The sequence below is a fragment of the Antechinus flavipes genome, chromosome 1 (assembly GCF_016432865.1).
Source record: "Antechinus flavipes isolate AdamAnt ecotype Samford, QLD, Australia chromosome 1, AdamAnt_v2, whole genome shotgun sequence".
NCBI classification, from domain to species: domain Eukaryota; kingdom Metazoa; phylum Chordata; class Mammalia; order Dasyuromorphia; family Dasyuridae; genus Antechinus; species Antechinus flavipes.
The window spans coordinates 353,332-365,427 of NC_067398.1; positions in this window are offsets into that span (position 1 = coordinate 353,332).

The following is a 12,096-nucleotide window of genomic DNA, read 5'->3' on the forward strand; positions in this document are numbered from 1 at the left end:
ACATGTGGCCACATACCCACACAACACACGTTTTTGTAAAGGCACGTATCATCACATAGCAACTCTGATCAATGCAATGATCTCTGAATTCCTGAGGCCTCTTGATGACATGCTGCCTACGTCTTGATAGAGAAGTGACATTCAGAGCACACATTGAGACAATGCTCTTTCAATATGAACAAGGAAAAATTTTTACTGAGCTTGACTACATACATCTCTGTGAAAGGGGATTGGTTTGTCTTGCTTTCTCAATGGGACAGCAAAGCATAAAGGAAAGAGAGAAGGCCAATTTTTGTTTATTAAAAAACAAACAAACCCATAGAGCACCAACCCTGAAGTCAGGAGTAACTGAGTTCAAATCTAGTTTCAGACACTTAACATTCCCTAGCTGTGTGTCCTTGGGCCAGTCACTTAACCTCAATTGCTCACCAAAAAAAAAAAAAAAAAAAGCAAAATTTGAATTTAATAAAGTAAATCAATACCACCCTGCCCCCACCCAATTTTCTGACTACTGGAGTAAAACTAAAATATGGATAAAAATTCCTCCCTTCCAGAGTTTTTGTGAGGATCACAGGAGATATTGGTAAGGTGCTTAACTTGTGTCTAGCACTCAATAGGTCCCTCAGAATAACTGCCAGTTTTCTTCTTCCAGGCAATCTTGAAATTAGGCTGACTACACAGGAAATAGCTATCAAAGGTAGCGCCCTCCCCATTGAACTTATCAGTCTTAGTGGAAGGGCCACCATTTCCTGGAGTTCTGTCTTTCCCCTGCCACATGGTTGGGTCAGTTTTGTTATTTACCCTGAAAGGTGACAAAGCTGCCCAGGAGTAGACTTACATAGTGGGCAAAGGCTCCATGTGCCTCCCTCCCAGAAGTATTCTGAGGGCCTCTGAACAAATTAGTACGGCTGCCTGGAGACCTAAAGACCTAAAGATCTGACATTGTGAATCCAGGGTCCTTCAGCTATGATAGACTTCCCAAGATGGCACATTGCCACCTCCTCCTCTGCTGAACACAGGAGCTCCCACATGGAAGCAAGAGGAGCCTTGTGTATTGAACCTAAAGAAGGTGTGTCCATACTAATTGCCCTTTCTAGGCCATACTCATTAATCTCCTTTTACCTGTAGAATGAATAAGAGTGTCTGATGGTTGCTGAACATTTAAACTAAACATTGGCTGGAGTCAGTTCCCTCCATTTCACTCTTCCAGGGAAACCCAGGACCTGCTGCAGCCTATGGCAGAGTCACAGTTTTTAGGAAACTGTCTCAAGTGTTGTGACACACGAATGTGGCTCTTTCAGTGCTTCCTTTTCTCCCTATTCTTCTCATTGTTTCTGCCAATTCCTGGCTCTCTGCACGAGGGAGCCCAAATTAAACTATCAGAAAACCAATTTGTATAGTACCAGGACATACAGTCTTGCTGCCCAGGAACAACAAAGGAAAGGAGAATCCCATCAGCCTCTTTGAAATGGTAGAGATCAGTCCCTGTGCCAGGTGGGTCTTAGAAGCACCAGAGTAGCAGGATGGCTCCAGAGCTCTTTGCATCAGAATTTTTTGGGTTGGACCTAAAGGTTTTCTCAATGCTTTTTGGCTAGACCAAGAAATGATCAAAGGGATTTGGGGAGACTTGAATAGGCTCAAGGGATCCAAGGCAGAAGTACATGAGCAGCCCCAGGAGGACAGTTCCTGCTCTGAAGAGCACACTGTCCAAGACAAAAGCTAGAGAAGCCTTCCAGGCTCTGCTCCCAGGCTACTCGGATAAGAGTCTGTGAAGGGTTTTCCAAAAGCTTCAAGGGCTACAAGGAGAGCTTGACCATAGGAAATCAAGAGGAGGGGGAGAGACTTTGGGAGGTAGTGGGGCAATGGTGGGCCCAAAGAGAGCAGATCTGATCCCAGTGGGATGGAGATTCACCACGAAGTGGTGGACCTGGTCAGTCTGTTGTAATGGGAAGGGCACCAATTTAGGGGGTGTATGTGGTGTGTGTCCAAGATACCAAGGGCCCAAGGAATCAGCTGGAAACATAGAAGGGCAGGGCAGAGTTAGACCTACTATGTTCCCCCGATTCCCCTTTTTGTACAGAAATAACCCACACACAAGGCCCTGCCAGCTTCACAGCCCATCCTCCATATTGATGGAAATGGTTGTGACCTGCTAAGGTTGGTCAGGTCTGTGGATGGACTGCACTCACCTGAGGAGGAGGTCCAAGGCTCTCAGGGCCCATTCCCTCTGGTTCCAGGCGCCCTGTGCAGGTAGCAAAGCAGCCAAAGTGACTCCATTTTGTCAAGTTCCTCCTTCTGGTCCCTGATTTTTATATTTGGGTCCTGTTGCTCCCATCCTTGAAGGACTCACAAAGTAGAAATAGCCAAAGCTCTTACTAGGAGAGGTCACACCTAACCATGGGTGGCTGTAATTCTAATTCTCTTTGAAAACCATGAGAAAGCCAGGACCCCCCAGGAAAATCCTTCCCTTTACCTCTGCATGGAAAAGCCCAACTTCCCCACTCCATCTTTTTAGTCCCAAGCTGAGTGTCTTGGTGTTCTTAGTCTGGGCGACTCTGATTTGGGGTTCTCACATTAAAACTGTTCTAATTTCAGTCCAATTTGGGTGTCTGCCTTTGACCCAATCCCTGCTTGGGCCAGGTTGGATCCTCAGAAGATGAAGCGGAGAGGGAGAAGCATCCCAGAGAAGGAGAAGACTTTCTCCTCTTTCCTTATGTGAGAGGTCCCAGGAGGTACAAAGGTCCTGGCCCTGTCCTCAGGGGAGAGATTCTACCCTACAGAAGAATGCAGGGAAGGTCAGGATTGGAAAGGAAGGTAGCTGAAGAGGCAGACAACTCCCCTTCCTCTTCTACTTCTTTCTCCCCATCCTTCTACAGAGACCTCAGAGGTACAGGGGGCTTTGAGATTCCAGATGGGAGATCAATCAGTACCTCAGTGGCTCCTGAGTCAGAGCTCACTCCCCCAATCTGGTCCTCTGCCCTCTCTCTGTCCCCTCTCCCCAACTACCACACACATCCTCATTCAGACAACAGATATAGGAAGGAGGAGAGCCAAGGGGACTGTGGGTTGTGGTGGGCTCTGGAATAAAGCCAGGGAATATCATCCTAAGAGATGACCCCAGGAAGCCTGAGCCAAAGAGACAAAATCCTGCCTGAGAATCAAGTCAGAGGAAAAGGCTAGGGAAGTAGTAGGTTTGGGGAGCAGGGGTAGGGTCTGGGAGGGAAAACAGACCTATGTAGGTCGTGGCAGGGAGGTCAGGGCCATTTAGGTGAGAGAAGTGCTCCAGGGAAACAGCTGAGCCTGGGAAAACAGGAAGAATACCTAGGAGCTGGGGGGATTTCTGGGACCCTCACATAGAGTTTAGTATTGGAGTCTCTAAAAGGAAAGTGGAGACAGAGAGCCCCATACTGGGATCTGAAAGGGAACCAGCTTAAGAACTATAGGTTCAGATAAGGGGGAACAGGAAAAAGCTTTGGTAATTGTGTTCAAGATGAGGTCTTGGGAGTAGGAAGGCAGGACTCTTGGATGCTTAAAGGGGATTGGGTCTGAAGGCAGGGCAGCTGAATTTCACACTTGCTTTTAGCGAAAAAGCTGAGAAACTAGAACATGTGAATCTCTAAACATGAGAGGGGGCCAGGGAGATGGGACGTCTGGGTCCTGATCAGAAGGCTGAAATCGAGACTCCTGGATTTCTATGGACAGTCTGAAGTCTGGAAAAGTGTGACCCAAATCTGGGAAGGGAATGGGAGTCTGGAAAAGGTTTAGGAGTGGGAGCTCATCCAGCAGGCAGGCTTGGTAGAAAGGTAGGCCTTGATAGACTTGGAGGACATTCACCGTGAGGTCAGGAAAAGGAGACCCAATGGCCAGGAAATATCAGGGGGAGGGGCGAGAAGGGGGGAGAAAGAGTGCTCCCTCAGTCCTACCTGGGACCTGCAAGCATGGGTCTGGCTTCCAGAAGACAAAGAGGTCGCAGCTGCAGCAGAAGGTACAGAGGTCTTAAATCAAAGGTTTCCTGCTTCCCAGCAGCTCACTCTGACAGGGTCTTCCTAGTCCCAAGAGCTCCGCCCTGTCCTTTCCCCAGGATAGATGGGCTCTTTCCTCCAATCACACCCAGGACCAGGACTTTAGGACTCTCACAGTCTCTCCTACATAAGCCCTGCCCCCCATCACTGAAAGATCCTTCTTCTGTCCTAAACTCCTTTCAAACTCCACCCCAGGACTCAAATTCCACCTGGGCCACCACTCCCCAGGCTGGTCATCTCTGAAAGCTCCTCCTCCCCACTGCCTCCACTAGCTCCCTCCCTCTCAGACTCAGCCCCTCATCCTTCAGAGCAGAGAGACTGCCCTACTAAAACTGCCTCACAGACTAAGCCAAAGTAAGGGACCCTATTCTTTGTGCAGGTAGCAGCAAGTGGCTCTTGGGAAGACTGGGATGCTCCATGCAATTTGTAACTGTTACTTCAGATTGGATTGCACTATTCTTTACTGGGGGACCAGACCTTAAGGCAAAAGATTCTGAAACTTCATCATTAAAGCAATATGATGAGAAACTGCAAAAATAAAAATTAAAGGCAATTTGAATACAATCTAGTGTAACAAATTGAGAAGTGGATGAAGAGACTTTTGTATATAAGATAATTCAGAAAGGAATGCATAGAACAGAATTGATATTGTTTACAGAATATGTTTCATTTTTTAAATCTGCAATGTTATTTATGATATATCAACTTTGGTTTCTTCTGCTGTTGCAATGTTTGGGAAACCATTGCTGAGAAATACAGGAATTTGTTTAAATGGTGATACAATTGTATTCTTGGAAGTTTCCTTTTGTGATCTGGATACTATGAAACTAGGAATTAAACTGTAAGCGTGTTATTAAAATGTTTAAAACTTCTTACATACTTTTTACTTGGATACATTTGGGAACTGCACTCCAGTAATAGTTATTCTATTCCAAAAATTCCAAAATGTTATTCAATTCAAATTATGAAATAATGAACTGTGAAAAAGTGTCATTACAATGTTTAAAAACTCTTCCACACTTACTGAGTATATTTTGAGGAAAATCCCTCAATAATACTGCCATGTTATTCCAGTCAAGTGGCATTAGTAATGTGTGTTATGATGCGGAAATATCACTAATATGTGTGTTTAATGAGATAATTCAGGCCAGTTCCAATGATGTTGTGATGAAGAGAGCCATCTACAACTAGAGAGAGAACTGTGGGAATTGAATGTAGATCACAATATAACATTTTCACTTTATTTGTTGTTGTTTGCTTACATTTTGCTTTCTTTCTCATCTTTTTCCCTTTTTGACATATTTTTTCTTGTGCAGTGTGATATATGTGAAAAAATGTACAAAAGAGTTGCACATGTATTACATATATTGGATTACTTGCCATCTAGGGGAGAGGGAGGGAATAATTTTGTACATAAGGTTTTGCAAGGGTGAATGTTGAAAATTTACCATGCATATATTTTGAAAATGGAAAAAAGAGAGAGGAAACCAGAGAAAGCCAGAGAGTGAAAGAGAGGGTGAGATAGAGAAATAGAAACAGAGTCCGAGAAACATGAGAGAGTGAGAAAAAGAAATAGAAACAGAGTCAGAGAGAGATAGAAGAGACAGAGACAGAGACAAAGACAAACAGACAGAAAGAATATTCCAGAGGAAATAGAGAGGAAGGGAACAAAGAAGATAAATCAAAAAAGAGAATCAGAGAAAGTTAGAGGGACAAAGAAAGATAGACACAGAGATAAAGAGAGCAAAGGAGTGAGAGAGAGATTAAGAGGAAAAAAAGATGAGACAAAGATACAAAGACAAAAAAAAGCAGAGGAAGTCAAAAAGTGAGAAAGAAAGAAAAAGAACAATTAAAAGAGACAGAGTGAAAAAGCGACAGAGAGAGACACCTCTAGAGAAAGTAGGAAAGACTACAAGTGCCAGAGAGAGCCAGAATAAGACAATTTAAAACTGAAACAAAAATAATAAGAGTAAGAGAAAGAAAAAAAAAAAGACAGTAAGAGGAACATAGACAGAGAATAACAGAGTAAGAAATAAAGAAAGTGAGAGAAACAGTCACACAGAAAGAGAAAAATAAACAGACAAGCAGAGACAGTGATAGAGAGAAGTAGAGCAAGTAGGAGAGAAAGTATCAGAGGGAGAGAAAGAGAGTCAGAAAGGCATAGGCGAAAGAGTGGGGGGGGGGAGAGAAAAAAACAATGTGAGAGAAACAAAAAAAGAGACAGAGTCAGAGAGAAAGAGTGACAGATAGAAAAACAGTTGGGGGAGAGAGAGAGAAAGAGAAAGTTATATACAGAGAGAGGCAGAGAGAATGAGCCAGCATAAGCCAGAGATAGAAAGAGTGAGTGAATGAATGTGTCAGAAGGAGCAATGGAGAAAGAGAGAAAATCATTGACTGAGAGAAAGAGAGAGAAAAAAGAACTGTGAAGAGAGATTCAGAGAGAGACAGAAAAACTAATGGAAACACATGGAGAGAAGCCAGAGAGTGAGAGAAAGGGGGTGAGAAAGATAGAAACAGAGTCAAAGAAAATGAGGGAGAAACAAAGGTAGAGACAGATAGACAGAAAGAAAGAATAAATCTAAGACTGAGAAAGAGACAACAAAAAGGAACAATTAAGAGATTGGGTTAAAAAGAGACAGAGACATAGACAGTAAGAGAGAACAAAGCAGATCTAGCCAGAGAGAGAGAAAGGGAAAAAAAGAAAAAGAGTATCAGAAAGATGTAAAAAGACAGAGTGAGGGAGAGAAAAAGAATCAAAAATAAGAAAAAAGGGTAAGAGAAATGGAAAAAGAGAGAGAAACAGAGATGGAGGGGAAGACAGAGGGGGAGAGACGGAGGGGGAGAAATGGAGGGAGAGAGAAAAACTGTGAAGAAAGATAGAGACAGAAAGACACAAACAGAAACACATGGAGTGGGGAAACCAGAGAGTGAGAAAAAGGGAGTGAGAAAGACAGATAGAAAGTAAAAAAAAAAAAAAAAAAACAGGGGAAGGGGAAAAAAACCAAGAGCCAAAATCAGAGAAAGACAGACAAAGAGTAAGAGAGAGTGAGAAAGAAGGAAAGGAAAGATTAATAGAGATTGATTGAAAGAGACAGAGTCAAAGATAGCAAAACAGACCTAGCTAGAGAGATAGAGAGGGAAGGAGAGAAAAGGTGTCAGAAACATATAGAGAGAGGCAGAGTGAGGGAAAGAGAAAAAGTAAAAAAGAGAAACAGTGTGAGTGAAACAGAGAAAAAGAGAGGAACAGAATCAGAAAGAGACAGACAGAAAAAGAGAGGGAAAGAGAGACAGCGTCAAAGGTATAGAGAGAGAGAAGCAGAGAGAATGAGTCAACATGAGCCAGAGAAAGGGAGTGAATGTGTCAGAAGGAGCAATAAAGAGAGAAAAACAGCAACAAAGAGAGAGAGAGAGAGAGAGAGAGAGAGAGAGAGAGAGAGAGAGAGAAACTGTGAAGAGAGATATAGAGATAGAAAGAAAGAGGAAATACATGGATAGGGGAAGCCAGAGACTGAGAGAAAGAGACTAAGAGAGATAGAAACAGAGACTCAAGAAAAAGGAGGGATGGATAGAGACAGAGACAAAGATAAACTGACAGAAAGAATAAGTCTGAAAGTGAGTGAGAAAGAGATAAAGAAAAGAAACAAAGATAGACAATAAGAGATAGCAAAACAGACCTAGCCAGAGAGAGGGAGTGTGAAGAAAAGAAAAAGAATGTCAGAAACATGTAAAGAGATAGTGAGGGAAGGAAAAAGAATGAGAAAGAAAGAAGGAAATAGAGAGTGAGAGAGAGAAAGAGAGAATCTCAAAAGTACATATAGAAAGGGGGAAAGAGAACGAACCAGCATAAGCTAGACTCTTAGAGGAAGGAGAATGAATGTGCCTAAAGGAGAGAGAATCAATAAGTGAGAGAGTGAGAAAGAGAAAAGGAAACTGCAAGAGAGAGAGATACAAAGAGCCAGAATGACAGAAAGACAAGACAGAAACACAGGGTGAGGGGAAGCCACAGAGTGAGAGAAATGGAATAAGAAACAGAGTCAAAGAAATTGGGGAGGGGGGGGGAGAGATAAACAAAAAGAGACAGACATAAAGAAAGACAGAGATAAAGTCAGAGAGTGAAAGACAGTGAGAAAGAGAGAAGGAAAAAGAACAATTAAAAGAGATTGAGTGGAAAAGAGACAGAGAGAGAGCCAATGGCAGAGAATAGACAGTGAAGCAGAGAGAGAGGAGAAAAAGGAAACACCAGACTGAGAGATTGAACCAAACAGTGAGAAAGAGAAAGAGAGAATATTAAAAAAAAATAAAATAAAATAAAAAAGGAGAAAGAAACAGAATCAGAGAAATAGAGAGTCATTCAGAGAGATTAAGCAAAAGAATGAAAAAGAAAAAGACAAAGAAAAACAGACATAAGAGACAGACAGAGAAAACAAATCACAGAAAGCCAGGTATTGGGAAAAAGAGTGAAAAACACAAAAAGAAAACTGAGAGGCAGAAAGAAATGTCAAAGAGAAAGAAAATTTAATCCACTTCTCCACTGTGACTTAATTAGATATATCTTTTAGCAATTTAATTTAGCTGTTCTTACAAATTGCTACCACTGGAGGGAGAGTCACTTTTTGACATTTAGCATAATCCACAGACTTCTATCTTAAACAAGAAGGGAGACACCTGTGATTTTAGTTTTTTTTTTTTTTTTTTTTTTAATTTGATTTTTGGCATCAGCGATTGCATCAGAGACAACTTATTGTTTATGTTGAGGGATTCTTTGAAAAAGAGCAAGAAAGACATTACAGAGCTAGAGAACCCTAAAATAGATGGAGAGAAAAAGAAGAAAAGAATCAGAGAAAAAGAGAAAGACAAATAGACAAAAAACAAAAGAGAGAAGCCAGAGAATGAGAGAGAGAAAAAGAAAGTAAAAGAGTCTAAGGAACAGATATAAACAGAAAGAGAGAGGAACACAGAAAAGGGAAACAAAGAGAAAGAGAATGAGAAGAGAGGAAGCTAGAGAGATGGACACAGAGAAAGACAGAGACAGACAGAACCAGAAAGAAAGCAGGAGCTAGAAGTTGAGAGTGTGAAAAAGGGAGAGACATTAAAAAAAAAAAAGATTAAAAGAGATAGAGAGAAGAGACAGCAAGAGACAGAGGCAGAGCAAGATACTGCAAGCCAAAGAGAGAGTAAGCAAGACAAGAGAGGGAGCGAGGGTGGGGGGGGAGAGAGAAAGTTCAACAGATGGACAGATACCAAGACAGTCAGAAAAACACAGAGGGGAAGCTAGAGACTGAGAGAGAAAGAGAAAGAATGATTAAAAAACATAAAGAGAAAAAGAGACAAATAGGGACAGATCCAGAACCAGAGAAAACAAGAGAGAGCAAATCAGAGAAAAGAAAAAAAAGGAGAAAATGGAAGTGCCAGATGGAGAGAGAAGCCAGAGTGTGACAGAGAGAGAACTTAAAGAAGAAAAAGAAACAGAGAAAGTAAAAGAAATGGAGAAAAAGAAAGAAAAAGGAAACAGAGTGTCAGAGAGAAAAGGAACAGAGAAAGAAAGTGAAAGAGTAAGAAAGAGAGAGAGAAACAGAATCAGAGAGAAAGAAAAAGGCAAACAAACAGGCAGGAACAGTGAGAGAGAAAACCTGATAGAGCAAACAGAGAGGAAGAGAGAAAAGGAGAGAAAGTGCCACAGGGAAAGAGACAGAGAGGGAGAGAGAGAAAGAGAAAAAAAAAAGTCAGAGAGACAGAAAGACAGTGACTGATACAAAGATGGGAAGAAGGAGGGAGGGACAGAGGAAAGTAGAGATAGAGAGAGAGAGAGAGAGAGAGAGAGAGAGAGAGAGAGAGAGAGAGAGAGAGAAGGAGGGAGGGAGAGAAGAAAGCCCAAGAGTGAAAGAGAGAGTGAACAAAGAGAAAAAAAAATAGTCAGCAAAAGAGAGAAACAGAGAAAGAGTGAAAGAAACTGGTATGAGAGAGAGCCAGAGAAAGAACCAAAAAAGAACCAAAGAGACAAAAATAGATAAAGAGAGAAGGAAAAGGAGGAAAAGACAAAGGAAGGAAGGAAGGAAGGAAGGAAGGAAGGAAGGAAGGAAGGAAGGAAGGAAGGAAGGAAGGAAGGAAGGAAGGAAGGAAGGAAGAATGAGAGTGGCAGAGAGACCCAGAGAGACAGAGACAGAGAGGGAGGGAAAAGACAGAGGCAGACATGAGAGAGAGACAGAAACAGAGGGTAATGGGAACCAGATAATAAGAGAGTGAGAAAGCGAAATAAAAAGGGCAATTTAAAAAGGCAGAAAGAAAAAAGAAACACAGACAAATAGAGACAAAGATTTGGCCAGAGAAAGCAGGTCAGAAAGAGCAGTGCAAGAGATCAGGAGACAAGGAAAATGCCAGAGAGAGGAAGAAAGCTAGAGTGTGAAAAAGAGAAAGTAAAAGAGAGAACCAGAAAAACAAATATAACAGAAAGGGGAGAGAGAGTAAGAAAGAGACAAACAGATAGAGACAGTGAAAGAGAGAGAGAGAGAGACAGAGCCAGATAGACAGGAAAAGAGTCTCAGAAACAGAGAAAAAGTGAGAGAGAGGATCAGAGTAAGAGAGAAATAAGTACAGAGACAGAAAAAGACAGTGAGAGCGAGAGAGCAAAGGCAAAGAAACAGACAGAAAGACAGAGACAGAGACAGACAGACAGAACCAGAAAGAGAGCTGGAGCTAGAGGTTGAGAGAGTGAAAAAGAGAGAAAAGAAATGATTAAAAGAGATAGAGAGAAAATGAGATAGAGAGAGAAAGAGGCAAAGAAAAAGACTGCAAGCCAGAGTGAGTCAGAGAGCAAAAAAAAGAGAGAAAGGAAATGCCAGATGGAGAGACAGAGATAGAGACACAGAGAGAGAGACAGAGAGAGACAGAGAGACAGAGAGAGAGAGAGAGAGAGAGAGAGAGAAGAGAGAGAGAGAGAGACAGAGACAGAGACAGAGAGACAGAAAGAGACAGAGAGACAAAGAGAGAGAGAAAGCAAGATAGAGATACAGAGAACAAGAGTGACACAGAGAGCAAGAGCGAGAGCATGAAAAAAAGCCAGAGTGAAAGAGTAAGAAAAAGACAAAGAAAATTGAGTTTTAATCATAGCTCTGCCACTTGATGCCTATGGGATGTTCACCAAGATATTTAACCACATCTGAGGTTAAATGAGATCTAAGACCTCTCATCTTTAAAATGAGTCCAGGGGACAAAGCTAAATCCCCTTCCAGCTGTAATTCTATGATTTGATATTAAGCAAATGCAGTTTGCCTGCAATTTTTATGTCTGACTTTGGAAGTATATCAAAAGGCTGTGTTCTTTTTGCAGAGACATGCTTTAAAATGGAAATTATTTTTAAATTTACTTGGCTATTTCTGAGGAGGAGGGATATACTTTTATATATTTTACCCTTTAAAAATATCTCAGTTGGGTTATTCACTGAACACCAACTCAAACAGAAATAGAAAAAACAAAGTTTCCATAATCCTCAATTTCTTCCTCTAAAATAAAAGGTTTTATCTAAGAGGGCCCAAAACAGAAGCTCAGATCCAATGTGAAGCCAAGTACTGATAGCAGTATCTGTGGTAGCGAAGGACTAGGGACAAAAGGAGTGTCCACTAACAGCAGAATATTTGAAAAAATCATGATATACGAATGCAATGGGATCTTCTTATTCAGTGACAAATAATATGCACATGGGAGAAATATGGGAAAGACCTAAGCATATATCTCTAAATACACATATATGGTGATACATGCACATACACATATAAATGTGTATCATCTATGCATTATACATATATAATGTATATGTATACATTACAACAACGGGGAACACACATATGGAAGTACCTACATATATACATACATATGGGAATTTGTGCGTATAAACATATATGTGTGAATGTATATAGGAATATGCAATTGAAAATATACATATGCACATATACATCCATGTGAAAAATTTGTATAAACCAATTTAGAATGAAAATAGGGACCAAATGAACACTATGCACAATGAATGTAACAAAAGGAAATCAAACATTGAGTCATCAGCCTCAGACACTAATTAGCC